Raw genomic sequence first — 15,398 nt, 5'->3', positions numbered from 1 at the left:
TCAAATCCCCGAGCTGACAAGTTAAAAATCTGGTTCTGCCCCTGAACTAGGCAGTTAACCCACTGTTCCTAGGCTATCATTGAAAATAAGAATTTGTTCTTAACTGACTTGCCTAGTTAAATAAAGATAAAATAAAAAATAAAATAAATTCCCTCCAGTTTGACGAGTCCACAGATATGGTAGATGTGGCACACTAACACATTTTCATCAGAATGGTATTTGACATGAGTACAAAGGAGGAACAACTCGCCATTTTTTCACTGAAATGACATACAAGGGGTGAAGATATTTTTCCATCTTTTATGGAGTTTGCTAACAAATGCCAACTGCCCTTTTGTAAGCTTGTCTCCATTACTACCAATGGGGCACCCGCTGTGGTAGGCCGCATTAGTGGATTCGTTATTATTTCGTAATTCATCAGCAAGCTTTGTGCAGGAAGATGTTAAACATGACAGAGCTGATGGATGTTGCGATGAAGATTGTGTGTTCTATTTGAGCAAGAAGCCTACAGCGGAGGCTATTTAGCGCTCACTTAGAAGAGACTGAAGCATAGCACACAGTGCGGTGGCTGAGCCGAGGTACATTATTAGGGAGATTCAGTGAGTCGTTGCCTGAAATCAAGGAGTTTCTTAAGGTCTCCAAACATGCAGAATATGCACAGCTAGAGGACATACAGTGGCTCTTGGATTTAGCTTCTCTCACTGACCTAACTTACATGCTTAAGTAATTGAATGTAGAGCTGCAAGGAAAAGGCAAACATGTCATCAACATGATTAGCTCTGTGAACACTTAAATGCAAACTACAGCTGCTCACAAGAAAGCTGCAACGTAAGGACCTGCACTTCTTTCAACACATGCATTCAGAACTTGAACGCCAGGGCAAGGATACAGCACAGATTGACAGTGCACGTTACGTGGAGCAAGTCCAGAGCGTCTTATCTGAGTTTGACATTCGTTTCCTTGAGTTTGCTTCACTTGAGCCTATTGCCACTTAGATGTGCTTTCCATTTGCCACAGACATAAAAGTGGAAGTCATTGCCTCCAAAATGGGATCCCCTTTTCAGTTGGACACAACTATAGCAGAGGCTGAAATTATCACCCTTAAAACTGAAATTCAGCTGAAATCTAAGGCAACCACTGAGATGAAGGAAGAATTCTGGGAGCTACTGCTGGAGGAGAAGTATCTCAACATTGGAAGATGTGCTCTCAACTTATCAACCCTTTTTTGGATCAACCTACCTCTGTGAGTCTGCATTTTCTCACATGAAGATAATAAAGTCCAAGTACAGATCTACTATGACTGATGACCACCTTGTGATCTGCATGAGACTTGCAACAAGCTGCTACAGCCCTGACAATGAAAAACGACTTGCCAATGCCAAAAGTTACACGAAGGTAGGAAATTATATTAGTTGCATTTATTTGTGGAAAACATGTTATTGGTCCACATTATATTTGCGTATCAAATTGGTATCATAGCGGCAGGTCCATACTCAGTGGTGGGTTGTGTTTCATCCATTTTGTTGGTTCGTTTAGATTTATAGACTCGTAGATCTTATCATGCTGGCAAATAGGATCAGCTCACCTGTGTGAACACACAAATGCCATGAATTGTCACTTTACCATCACCTGGGTGTCACACACTAGTGGCACTCAGTAAATAAACAAATTGTAACTCCCTCAACTTTTACCTAACACACCTTTCTATCACTTGTCTGTGAACGTGGCTTCAGAAAGTATTAATACCCCTTGACTTTTTCCACATTTTGATGTTACAGTCTGAATTCAAAATGGATGAAATCGATTTCTGATCCATCAACACAATACCCCATAATGACAGTGAAAACATGTTTAGAAATTTTAGCAATTAACAAAAAAAATAATTCAGAAATCTCTCATTTACATAAGTATTTAAACCCCTGAGTCAATACTTGGTAGAAGCACCTTTGGCAGCAATTACAGCTGTGGGTATTTCTGAGTTAGTCTCTAAGAGCTTTCCACCCTTGGATTGTGCAACATTTGCCCATTATTCTTTAAAACATTCTTCAAGATCTGATAAATTGATGATCATTTCTAGTCAACTATTTTCAGGTCTTGCCATCGATTTTCAGGTAGATTTAAGTCAAAACTGTAACTGGGCCACTCAGGAACATTCACAATCTTCTTGGTAAGCAACTCCAGTGTAGATTTTGCCTACTGTTTTAGGTTATTGTCATGCTGAAATGTGAATTAATCTCCCAATGTCTGGCAGAAATCAAACTGAAACAGGTTTTCCTCTAGGATTTTTCCTGGGTTTAGCACCATTCCATTTATTTATTTTTATCCTGAAAAACTCCCCAGTCCTTAACAATTACAAGCATACCCATGACAAGATGCAGACACCACTATGCTTGAACATACATAGTGGTATTCAGTAATGTGTTGTATTGGTTTTGCCCCTAACATACCACCTTGTATTCATGACCAAAAGTTAATTACTTTGCCACATTTTTTGCAGTATTACTTTAGTGCCTTGTTGCAAACAAGATTCATTTTTTGGAATCTTTTTATTCTGTACAGGCTTCCTTATTTTCACTCTGTCAAATTAGTTAATATTGTGGTGTAACTACAATGTTGTTGATCCATCCTAAACTGTTTTAAAGTCACCATTGGCCTCACGGTGAAATCCTTGAGCGCTTCCTTCCTCTCCGACAACTGAGTTATGAAGGACGCCTGTATCTTTGTAGTGACTAGGTGTATTGATACACCATCTAAAGTGTAATTAATAACTTCACCCTTCTTTGCGAGGCATTGGAAAACCTCCCTGTTCTTTGTGTTTGAAATTCACTGCTTGACTGAGGGACCTTATATGACAGGTTAAAGGAAATATTCATAGCCTGTTATACATTAAAAAGTATTAGTAAATTCATAGTATGTGAGGATCTTAAAACATCTAAGGTTAAAAAGATGCATTCAGTATTAGTTGATAGAGATTGATAACATTCATATAATTGTGTTAAAGTTCAAATCTGTCAAAGTGTACGAATTGAGAGTAATGTGTAAACGTTATATTGATTACTTTATTTTGTAGTGCCTAAAAGTGTTAATCTGTGATCTACGAAATGCTCTTAATCTATGAGCCGGAGATCGATTGCTCTGGTCTCCACCCATATTCCTGGGGAAAATCGCGGTCTTTTCTCATTACACTAAACGTTGAATTGAGAATACAACACCGTATCACTCTCGTGATTATTTCTCCCCTGTTTTCAGGGGCGTAACACTTACAGATAATTGTATATGTGGTGTACAGAAATGAGGAAGTCATATGAAAATCATGTTAAACACTATTATTGCACACAGTGAGTCCATGCAACTAATGTCAAATCAAATTTTATTGGTCACATACATATGTTTAGGAAAAGTTATTGCGGGTGCAGCGAAATGCTTGTGTTTCAAGCTCCAACTGTGCAGTAATATCTAACAATTTCACAACAAGACACACAATACACACAAATCTAAGTAAAGGAATGGAATTAAGAATAGAGTCCATGCAACTTATTATGTGAATTGTTCAGCACATTGGCTTGCCATAACAAAGGGGTTGAAAACATATTAACTCAAGACATTTCAAAAAAAATAAAAATAAAGGGAAAAAATACATAATTCCACTTTTACATTATGGAACACAATACGTGTTCAGGCCAGTAAAAAAAATTTTTTAATCAATTTTAAATTCAGGCTGTAATACAACCAAATGTGGAAAAATAAAGGGTGTGAATACTTTCCGAAGGCACTATATGTGTGCACATAAACCTAATCATATTTCTCTAAAAAAGGCAAAGATGGCTGAAACTCCAAAGTAATCGCTGTCCTACCTGCTAGTAGAATGGATGTTGCTCCTCTCAGGGATATACATCTGGTTGGACACTCCTAGCCTCAGGCTAGCCTCAGGCTCCTGTAGCCAGAGATAGTCTTGTGTGACCCCAAAGACCACACTGCTGGCATCATCTGTGATCGCCACACAACAGACTCCAGGCTCATTCATTACTCATTTCCTTACCTTCATTTAAAAAAAAATGCAATAATTCAAAACATATTGGGTGGGGAGAGATCAAATAATGTAGCTTGTATGGACAATAGTGTCGACAGTGATCACAGATGGACAATAAAGTTATTTGAATTTGAATCTGGCTTGATAATGTACATACCGTGCCTTTCTGCAGGTCCCAGAGGGTGAGGTAGGGTGTATGTTGAGCTTGGCTGTAGTTGGCCAGGACCAGATGTCCCCCAGGGCGAGTGAGGGCGATGATGTGGCGGGTCAGCAAGGACGTTCTGGCCTCCAGGATATGGAGGTGTTCCTGGGACTTCACGCTGAACACATTGAGGTGGTGGGAGAAATAGGAACACACCACCAGTTGATAGAGAGGGGTAGAGAGGAGATCAGAGGGATGGAGAGACATCACATAGGTTAATTAAACTCTATAGAGCCAGCCACAAGTAAAATAGAGAGCGCACAAGTAAAATAGTAGACATGGCACACACAAACACTTTACCTGTTGGTCCCCACCGAGGAGGTATTGGTCTATGGAGTTGTATGTCTCCCTGTCCAACCTGCTCTGCTCCCTTTGCGCCTCCCTTTTCGTCCTCCTCTTCTTAGCAGTGTCTCTCTGTCCTTCCTTCCCAGGGCATCACCTGAGCCAGGGTTAATAGTAATCCACAGAGCAATATAAATGTGTATATTGTTACAGCTACAACATTGGAGTGTTCAGAATAATTGAGAGCATTAGACTACAGGGTAATAGCAAGGTAATAAAATAGTAACATTGAAAACAAGTTATGCTGGATTTTTGGACAGATTGCTTAGCTTGCACTACTTTTCTGAAAGAGTCTCTGGTTTTGTTACCTGTGGTTATCTGTGGTCTCCTTAATGATGGTAGTATCCGGGACTGCCTGTCTCTGACGATGCTGCTGGACACTTTGATCCTCCCTTTGATATGCCCAGACTCTAGGTCCCACACTACCAGATGGTCCCTATAACACCCAACAGTCCAAATAAAATAGGTTATGGACAATATAAGTGTTATAAAAGCCTTCCACATCCCAAAACCGGTTCACAACAATGGGGAAAACCGTATTAGGGGCAACAATGAACAAAACATTGTTAAGCTGTGCAAGAATTAGGATGCTAGAGGGTATTATTTCTCTGAAGTAACTGACTCAGAGGGACTGTTTTTGGAGTGTGGTGTTTCAGGTGGTGGACTAAGTTAGCTGGTGCTTGTTTCAAGTAATCGACTCTCTCTCCCCTTGTCTCAGACAAGCCCAGGAGTAGCTGTCCGACCGGGAGCCTTTATTTGTGTCGGGGACAGGGGACAATGTAAAGACCAGACTGTCTCTTAAGCTAGCTTCTCTTGAAGAGGTCATAGAGCAGCAGAGTATATGGAGTCAAGTGTGACAGAAGCTTAATGACTAGGCTTAAGCTCAGTGGGCTAACATAGTCTTGTTGCATGCAGGAGACCTGAGCTCGAACCTAGGGAGTCACAAATGTAGAGCACATATTTCATGACAACTAATAAGGTGACTTCAATCCATGAGGTGAAACAACAGTGTAGAGCAGAGGGGATTCAGTATGGATACCAGGCAAATTGATAAATTAGTTGGTGACCTCCAGGTCAGTTATGGGTGAGTGGGTGTCAGTGAAGGTGGCTGTCCCTCTGTCTGTCAGGATGTACAGCTTCATGTCATGGGCCAAGGAGGCCGTAATCCACTCTGACTGGCCACCCTGTGAACCTTGACCTGGTCAGGTTCCAGACCTGCACCGTGCAGAGCCGTAGGGATCTGCACACCTCATAGCTATCACCAGAGGGAGACAGAGACCCTGGAAAGATCAAGACATCAAAGCAGATACCTGGGCACAACTTAATTGTCTAATTGTCTAAAGTGGCTTCCTTCCTCCTTGTCATCGCCTTCAACTGCATTGATGTGAAAGGCAGGGCAGGAGAAGCAAATTCCCAGTAGGTATCTACACATCTCGTCTATGCCATATAAATAGAACAGTGAATATGAAGGAGAGGAGATAAGAGGAGGATATCAATTTAGACTATTGAGTTGTCCCCAATTACATGCTAAAACGGAAACAAAATTAAGAATATTTAAAAATACACAGTACTACTTAAACAACACAGAAAATACTAATACAATATTATTTAAACATTAACAATACAGAAAAATAGTACAGTAAATAAATTCTTGATAAAACCTACTGTTGTCCCTCCTCACCTTGTGGACGTTGTCGGTGAGGGTCTGATCGTTGACCCAGGAGGACAGGTCCCACAGCCTTAGGTGTCTCTACCCTCTGCACACCCCCGACAGAACCACAGCTCCAAAGACACACCTACAGACAGAGGAGAGTAGAGTACCAAAAGGAAATGGTTTCCTGAATCTAACTCAATGTAAATTTAGCACCAAAAGTCAACGGTTTGTATCTGTCGATGTAAACCAATGTAAGTCCCTGAGTTCACTAAGATTGCGCATGTGAATAAAACGGTTATATTTATATTCACTGGGCTTTCCCATATTAATCCACAGAAGTCTCTCCCGCTCTATCACAAACACTGCAAGATAATGCTGCAGGTAGCCTAGTGGTTAGATCGAGTCTGCCAGTAACCGAAAGGTTGCTGGATTGAATCCTAGAGCTGACAAGGTTATTCTGCCCCTGAACAAGACAGTTAGTTAACCCACTGATCCCTGGTAGGCCATCACTGTAAATAAGAATTTGTTCTTAACTGACTTGCCTAGTTAAATAAAGGTTAAATAAAACAAATGTTTAATGCATGATGAATTAACCCTAAGCCTTTGTCGTTATGACTTAACATTTTCAATCTCCGACTCCGTCACATTCTAACCGATCTCCAATCAGTCGACCTGCCAGTACGGGGTAGGGGCAGAAGGCCACGACGTGCGTCCCTTTGCGGTTGATGGTGGTGACCTGTGAGATGTAGTCCAGGCTGTAGCCCAGGATGGAGCGCTGGTGCTCGAAACTGGCCATGCTGTATGGCTCGATATGGATGATCTCACTCACTTTCCCGCTTGTAAGGGTACCTGGGAGGGAGGGATAAACATGTTAACACGTGCACTATGAACAGTCTGTTGTGGCAACTCTGTGTTCTTTTTCTAAAAATAAAAATATTTGATAATGTGATTATAATGCCGTGATAAAAACTTTCGGAAGCGTTTATGAACAGGGGTTGGAACCAGTTCAAGGAACAGAACCAGAACTGGGAACAAAAGCGATCTAGAGTGTTCTGGAACAGAACCATTATTTTAAAAGCATGGGAACTGGTTATAATGTTATTTTCATATTCTTTCAGTCCCACAAAAAAAACACAAACCGCCTATGCAAAGCCCTTCCTCTGTCAATCAGAAACTTATTTCAGAGTCTGCCTGCCTGCTGTAAATCTTTGCCAGTGTGTGTGCATGTAGCCAGGCTACAGCATATCTATAGCCTACTGATATTACAATCATGATTCAGAAGATAGGGAGAGACATTTTTATCAAGAATGGAAGAATAGATTAACTTTTTCAATGCTCGTTAGGGATAGTATAGTTATTACATTTCACATTGGATTTATTAACTACAAAAAGGTAAGACTTGTTTTTAATTCTGGTGCCCATCTGACAAACAAGCTTGTTAGCTAGCTAGCTCTGATACAAGTTCAAAGACAAAGGTCCTCCATAGAAGCTGCTCCTTCATAGGTTTAATTCTGTGGGCCTAATTCAGATAATGACAATCTACACAAGATGCCCAGTGCTTCAAGCCAAGCCTCCTCTTCCATCCTCTCGCTCTCTCCCTACCTGCAAAATTAAATTGGTGAAGCAATTTAATGTCAAGCACACACAATATAGGTGCTAAGGGTTATTAATAGAGGGGATGCATACTTGCAGTTTAAGTTTTATCAAGTTAAATAAAGGTTGGCCTAGATAAAACCGATACCTGCAAAAGAGCAGTAGGTACTGAGCAGTAATTGTGAAAGAAAGACAACTCCTTCAATGTACACAAAATTTGTCCACACTAGTTGGGTAGTGCATTTTAATTAATGACAACCTGAATGAACAAAACCTGGAATCCCAAAAACATTTCCAGATAGTTATATTTTAACATCAATAAAACTGTAGTTTGTAGGAGCTACCTTAAGTACGATGAGTAGAGACCAGCAGTAACAAGAAAAGAGTACCAGAGGCACAGGTACCAGAGACACATGAATGTGTGGAGTTAGGGCGCTTCCACCAGAGTTATCCAATGGCACCAGGGGGAGACCTAGTTTTAGTGGGATGGGAACATGGGAGATCATATCAACCATTATTTAAAATGGGAAAAATTGACCATACCAATCAAGATCTTACGCAAACTGCTTAGTGAGAATTGGTATAATACAAGGGGAGAAGGTATATCGTATGAACGCAGACTGTGGCCAATTATATCCCCCTTTGTCCTTGTTAGTGGAAAAAGTCCATTTGTCACTTCCCTGTTTAGTGACGTGTGGCCCGTAGCAATTCACTGCAAAGCCAGCCTGAGTTATCTGATCTCCAACCACTTTAAACATGTATAGCTACAAATTCTACATTCTATTGATTGCTTAATGGTTGGGGTCCATAATGGTTCTTTTTTGTTTGTAGGAGCTACCTTACACGCACTCAGTAAGGAGCTGAAAGTCCTAAAATCCTAAAACCTAAATATAAAAATATTTGGACCCAACTTGATCAATTCTCCTTCATGTACTCTTTCCACACACACACACACACATGTTCCATCATCTCCCATTTTCTCTTTCTCTCCCTTGCATGCTCTCTCCCATCAGTTTCACTCATTGTCTCATTGTCTCCCTGCTCGGATTACTTTGATCAGCTGACTTGAATGCATGTCTAACTGGCCCATGAACTTCACTTTCAAGGTAACAGTCATGATTCTGAGGAACTCTTAATTTATCTGGAACAAATAACATAGCACAGAGCTTTGAAATCATTATAACAAATCCAACCTGAATGTCCATAAAAATCACCAATATCTACTTCCTCTCAACCTTCCCACATTGTGACAAGTGCATCACAGCCAACTGTAACTAAAACCAATCACTTCAGCTCATACATCCTCTCATTTAGATTGAAAGCGAAAGTCTGAGCCATGTTGTCCCTGACAGTCTTGCCATTATTCCTTTTCCCAACCTCTTTCAGAAGTTCAAGTCTCTTTTTCAAGGCTTTCGGGAGAATGACCAGTAGGGATGGATGGATAATAGTTAGCCTCAGTTCATTTAGGCTTTTTAACCTTTTTTGCCAGGACAGCATCTGCAGTCGCTTTGGATTTCAGTGAGTTAACTGAGAGCTCAGGACACCCGTATAATTTGAGCTGGGTCCTGTAGTTTCCCCATTTTGTACTTTAGTCTTTGTTTCCAACCGTAGAAGCCATTGAACGATCCATATTCTTTCAAGCAGGGGTTCTTCTTGATTAAGGCCTCCGAAACTGTCAGCTTCATTAAATAGTACCCGCAAAACACCCGTTTCAACGTTGACAGTGAAGAGGCGATGCTGGCCTTCTAGTCAGAGTTGCAAAGAAAAAGCCATAACTCAGACTAGCCAATAGAATGAAAAGATTAAGATGGGAACAAGAACACAGACACTGGACAGAGGAACTCTGCCTAGAAGGTCAGCATCCTGGAGTCACCTCTTCACTGTTGACGTGGAGACTAGTGTTTTGTGGGTACTATTTAATGAAGCTGCCAGTTGAGGACTTGTGAGGCGTTGGTTCCTCAAACTAGACCCTCTAATGTACTTGTCCTCTTTCTCTTCTGGTTAGAGACAGTTTGCACTGTTCTGTGAAGGGAGTAATACACAGCGTTGTACGAGAAGGTTCTCGCATGGAATAGCCTTAATTTCTCAGAACAAGAATAGACTGACGAGTTTCAGAAGAACGTTATTTGTTTCTGGCCATTTTGAGCCTGTAATCGAACCCACAAATGCTGATGCTCCAGATACTCAACTAGTCTAAAGAAGGCCAGTTGTATTGCTTCTTTAATCAGCATACAGTTTTCAGCTGTGCTGACATAATTGCAAAAGGGTTTTCTAATGATCAATTAGCCTTTTAAAATGACTTGGATTAGCTAACACAACGTGCCATTGGAACACATGAGTGATGTTTGCTGATAATGGGCCTCTGTATGCCTTTGTAGATATTCCATTAAAAATCTGCCGTTTCCAGCTACAATAGTCATTTACAACATTGACAATGTCTACACTGTATTTCTGATCAATTTATTGTTATTTTAATAGACATCAAATTTTATTTTATTTAAAAAACAAGGACATTTCTAAGTGACGCCAAACTTTTGAAAGGTAGTGTATTTTGTCCTTAGAGTCCTTAGAGCCTTCATGTTCAAATCCAGTATCGAAATTCACTTCATTACATGATATATCGTCCCCATCCAAAGTGTCAGCAGGAACACTGTCAAAAGATTATTTGTCATAATGAGCAAGGGTCATTGTTTCTACAATTCCAGGTTTAAAGTAATTCACTGCATTGGCGTGTTTTCTAGTTTCAAAATTCTCATAAAAGTTGGCTTTCTATGAGCAATCCTGAAGCATACAAGTTAGAGCCTCTTGATTTTTCAGGTGTTTGCCAATGTCTTGAAAATATTCCTTTTCTGTAAACGTCCATAATGCCTATGATCAAGTTTATAATGTTTGAGAAGTTCAGATCTTCTTGCAAACGACTTCCCACAATCATCGCAACACTGGAAAAACAATAGAGAAGAGACTTTATACATTAGGCTATTTTGTTTGATATAATCCATCATCAATTTACTAGCTTTTGAGACCACCACCAGCGACAGTAATATTATACCAAGTGCTACACAATATTATAATGACTTACTAACAGCAGTGAAAGGAACAGGTCCAACCATCCAACAGGAATTGGGTGAATTCAAGCCTGGGGAGAAAATGCAAAGTACTTTTTAATGTTGAGAACAGAAAAGTCTCTGATGCTCAGATGTGATCAACACTGTTTAAAAAACGCTAGCAATCTACAATACATTTGGAAAGTATTCATACCCCTTGACTTGTTCCACATTTTGTTATGTTACAGCCTTATTCTAAAATTGATTACACAATTTTTTTACTCATCAATCTACACACAATAGACCCATATAATGACAAAGCAAAAACAGGTTTTTAGAAATCTTACCCTAAAATACAGAAATACCTTATTTAAGTATTCAGACCCTTTGCTATGAGACTCAAAATCGAGCTAAAAGTGCATCCTGTTTCCATTGATCATCCTTTAGATGCTTCAACAACTTGATTGGAGTCCACCTATGGTAAATTCAATTGATTGGATATGATTTGGAAAGACACACACTTGTCTATATAAGGTCCCACAGTTGAAAATGTCAGAGCAAAAACCAAGCCATGAGGTTGAAGAAATTGTCCGTAGAGCTCCGAGACAGGACTGTGTCAAGGCACAGATCTGGAGAAGGGTACCAAAACATCTCTGCAGCATTGAAAGTCCAAGAACACAGTGGCATCCATCATTCTTAAATGGAAGAAGCTTGGAATCACCAAGAATCTTCCTAGAGCTGGCCGCTGTCCCAAACTGAGCAATCAGGGGAGAAGGGCCTTGGTCAGGGAGGTGACCAAGAACCCGATGGTCATTCTGACAGAGCTCCAGAGTTCCTCTGTGGTGATGGGAGAACCTTCCAGAAGGACAACCATCTCTGCAGCACTCCAATCAGACCTATACGGTAGAGTGGCAAGATGGAAACCACTCCTCAATAAAAAGCATATGACAGTCCACTTGGAGTTTGCCAAAAGGCACCTAAAGATTCTCAGACCATGAGAAACAAGATTCTCTGGTCTGATGAAACCAACATTGTACTCTTTGGCCTGAATGCCAAGCGTCACATCCGGTGGAAAGCTGGCACCATCCATGCTGTGGCGATGTTATTCAGGAAAAGTGTCCTTGATAAAAACCTGCTCCAGAGCGTTGAAGACCTCAGACTGGGGCAGGAGTGGCTTCCTTGAATGTCCTTGAGTGGCCCAGCCAGAGCTCGGACCTGAACCCGATTAAACATCTCTGGAGAGACCTCAAAATAGCTGTGCACCGACGCTCCCCATCCAACCTGACAGAGTTTGAGAGGATCTTCAGAGAAGAATGGTAGAAACTACCCAAATACAGGTGTACCAAGCATGTAGAGTGATACCCAAGAAGACTGCCAAAGTTGCTTCAACAAAGTACTGAGTAAAGGGTCTAAATACTTACAGTGCCTTGAAAAAGAATTCACCCCTTTGGCATTTTTCCTATTCTGTTGCATACACAAAATAGTTCAAATTGGTGAAGTGAAATGAAAAAAATAACTTGTTTCAAAAAATTCTAAAAAAAAAAAAAAAAGTGGTGGTGAAGTGAAATTAAAAAATGAAAAAAAAAAACAGAAAGGTTGTAACGCTTGTCGTCTGGGGAAGGAGAGGAGGACCACGGTGCAGCGTGGTAAGTGTTCATATTTTAAATATTTTAATGAACACTGAAAACAAAACAATAAACAACCAACGAACAGTCCTGTAAGGTACAACACGAAACAGAAAATAACCACCCACAAAACACAATGGAAAACAGGCTACCTAAATATGGTTCTCAATCATGGACAACGATTGACAGCTGCCTCTGATTGAGAACCATACCAGGCCAAAAACAGAAATAGAAAATCATAGACAAAATAACATAGAAAACCCACCCAAAACCCACCCACCCTGACCATACTAAAACAAAAGACAAAACAATGGAACTAAGGTCAGAACGTGACAAAAGTGGTGCGTGCATATGTATTCACCCCCTTTACTATGAAGCCCCTAAATAAGATCTGGTGCAACCTATTACCTTCAGAAGTCACATAATTAATTAAATAAAGTTCCCCTGTGTGCAATCGAAGTGTCACATGATCTGTCACATGATCTCAGTATATACAGTGCCTTGCGAAAGTATTCGGCCCCCTTGAACTTTGCGACCTTTTGCCACATTTCAGGCTTCAAACATAAAAAATTCAGTTTTATATCTTTTGTGAAGAATCAACAACAAGTGGGACACAATCATAAAGTGGAACGACATTTATTGGATATTTCAAACTTTTTTTAACAAATCAAAAACTGAAAAATTGGGCGTGCAAAATTATTCAGCCCCTTTACTTTCAGTGCAGAAAACTCTCTCCAGAAGTTCAGTGAGGATCTCTGAATGATCCAAAGTTGACCTAAATGACTAATGATGATAAATACAATCCACCTGTGTGTAATCAAGTCTCCATATAAATGCACCTTCACTGTGATAGTCTCAGAGGTCCGTTAAAAGCGCAGAGAGCATCATGAAGAACAAGGAACACACCAGGCAGGTCCGAGATACTGCTGTGAAGAAGTTTAAAGCCGGATTTGGATACAAAAAGATTTCCCCAAGCTTTAAACATCCCAAGGAGCACTGTGCAAGCGCTAATATTGAAATGGAAGGAGTATCAGACCACTGCAAATCTACCAAGACCTGGCCGTCCCTCTAAACTTTCAGCTCATACAAGGAGAAGACTGATCAGAGATGCAGCCAAGAGGCCCATGATCACTCTGGATGAACTGCAGAGATCTACAGCTGAGGTGTGAGACTTTGTCCATAGGACAACAATCAGTCGTATATTGCACAAATCTGGCCTTTATGGAAGAGTGGCAAGAAGAAAGCCATTTCTTAAAGATATCCATAAAAAGTGTTGTTTAAAGTTTGCCACAAGCCACCTGGGAGACACACCAAACATGTGGAAGAAGGTGCTCTGGTCAGATGAAACCAAAATTGAACTTTTTGGCAACAATGCAAAACGTTATGTTTGGCGTAAAATCAACACAGCTCATCACCCTGAACACACCATACCCACTGTCAAACATGGTGGTGGCAGCATCATGGTTTGGGCCTGCTTTTCTTCAAGAGGGACAGGGAAGATGGTTAAAATTGATGGGAAGATGGATGGAGCCAAATACAGGACCATTCTGGAAGAAAACCCGATGGAGTCTGCAAAAGACCTGAGACTAGGACGCAGATTTGTCTTCCAACAAGACAATGATCCAAAACATAAAGCAAAATCTACAATGGAATGGTTCAAAAATAAACATATCCAGGTGTTAGAATGGCCAAGTCAAAGTCCAGACCTGAATCCAATCGAGAATCTGTGGAAAGAACTGAAAACTGCTGTTCACAAATGCTCTCCATCCAACCTCACTGAGCTCGAGCTGTTTTGCAAGGAAGAATGGGAAAAAATTCAGTCTCTCGATGTGCAAAACTGATAGAGACATACCCCAAGCGACTTACAGCTGTAATCACAGCAAAAGGTGGCGCTACAAAGTATTAACTTAAGGGGGCTGAATAATTTTGCACGCCCAATTTTTCAGTTTTTGATTTGTTAAAAAAGTTTGAAATATCCAATAAATGTCGTTCCACTTCATGATTGTGTCCCACTTGTTGTTGATTCTTCACAAAAAATACAGTTTTATATCTTTATGTTTGAAGCCTGAAATGTGGCAAAAGGTCGCAAAGTTCAAGGGGGCCGAATACTTTCGCATGCACTGTATACACTTGTTCTGAAAGGCTCTGCAACACCACTAAGCAAGGGATACCACCAAGCAAGCGGCACCATGAAGACCAAGGAGCTCTCCAAACTGGTCAGGGACAAAGTTGTGGAGAAGTACAGATTAGGGTTGCGTTATATAAAAATATCTGAAACTTTGAACATCCCACGGAGCACCATTAAATCCATTATTAAAAAATGGAAAGATGGCACCACAACAACCCTGCCAAGAGAGGGCCGTTTACCAAAACTCACAGACCAAGCAAGGAGGTCATTAATCAGAGAGACAAAAAAGAGATCAAAGATAACCCTGATGGAGCTGCAAAGCTCCACAGTGGAGATTAAAGTGTCTGTTCATACGGACCACTTTAAGCCCTACACGCCACCGAGCTGGGCTTATGGTAGAGTGGACATAAAAAAAGCCATTGCTTAAGCCTCCTGTTGTCCTCATATTCCGTATACACCCGTGTCCTCACACCGTGTCACCTTCACCAAACCCCCAATGAGCACAAGTGGGACTGTATGCGGGTGCACAGCCTTTGCAGATATATTTCTTACACCTGCAGCACACAGTATGTGTATTACAGTCCTTCTTTGGTGGGCAGATCTGACACCTCTTCCTCTTACTTGCCCCAGCTGGGGATGTGGCTGGGGCAGCTGGCTCCTCAGGTTGATCACGAGATCTAGCCCTGTGAACAGCTTCCATAAGTTCTGCAGATTCTTCTGTGCGGGGGAGATGCTCCCTTCTTTCGATGAATGCCTTTCCCAGCTGCTCCAGGAACACCC

The 15,398-nt window shown here is 40.9% G+C and overlaps 1 long non-coding RNA gene across 1 annotated transcript; it reads right to left on the bottom strand.

Annotated features, from left to right (window-relative positions):
* Window positions 1-4,227: 4,227 nt before the first annotated feature.
* On the bottom strand, window positions 4,228-6,322 carry LOC135509958 (uncharacterized). Its single transcript, XR_010451029.1, has 4 exons — window positions 6,256-6,322; window positions 4,883-5,010; window positions 4,533-4,671; window positions 4,228-4,350 (listed from the first exon to the last, which is right to left on the bottom strand). It is a non-coding gene; the product is annotated as an uncharacterized LOC135509958 (long non-coding RNA).
* Window positions 6,323-15,398: the final 9,076 nt, after the last annotated feature.

This window comes from Oncorhynchus masou, chromosome 23 (genome assembly GCF_036934945.1).
Source record: "Oncorhynchus masou masou isolate Uvic2021 chromosome 23, UVic_Omas_1.1, whole genome shotgun sequence".
Taxonomy (NCBI): Eukaryota; Metazoa; Chordata; class Actinopteri; order Salmoniformes; family Salmonidae; genus Oncorhynchus; species Oncorhynchus masou.
The sequence above is the reverse complement of the archived record's forward strand: the minus strand, read 5'-3'. Positions and strand labels throughout refer to the sequence as shown.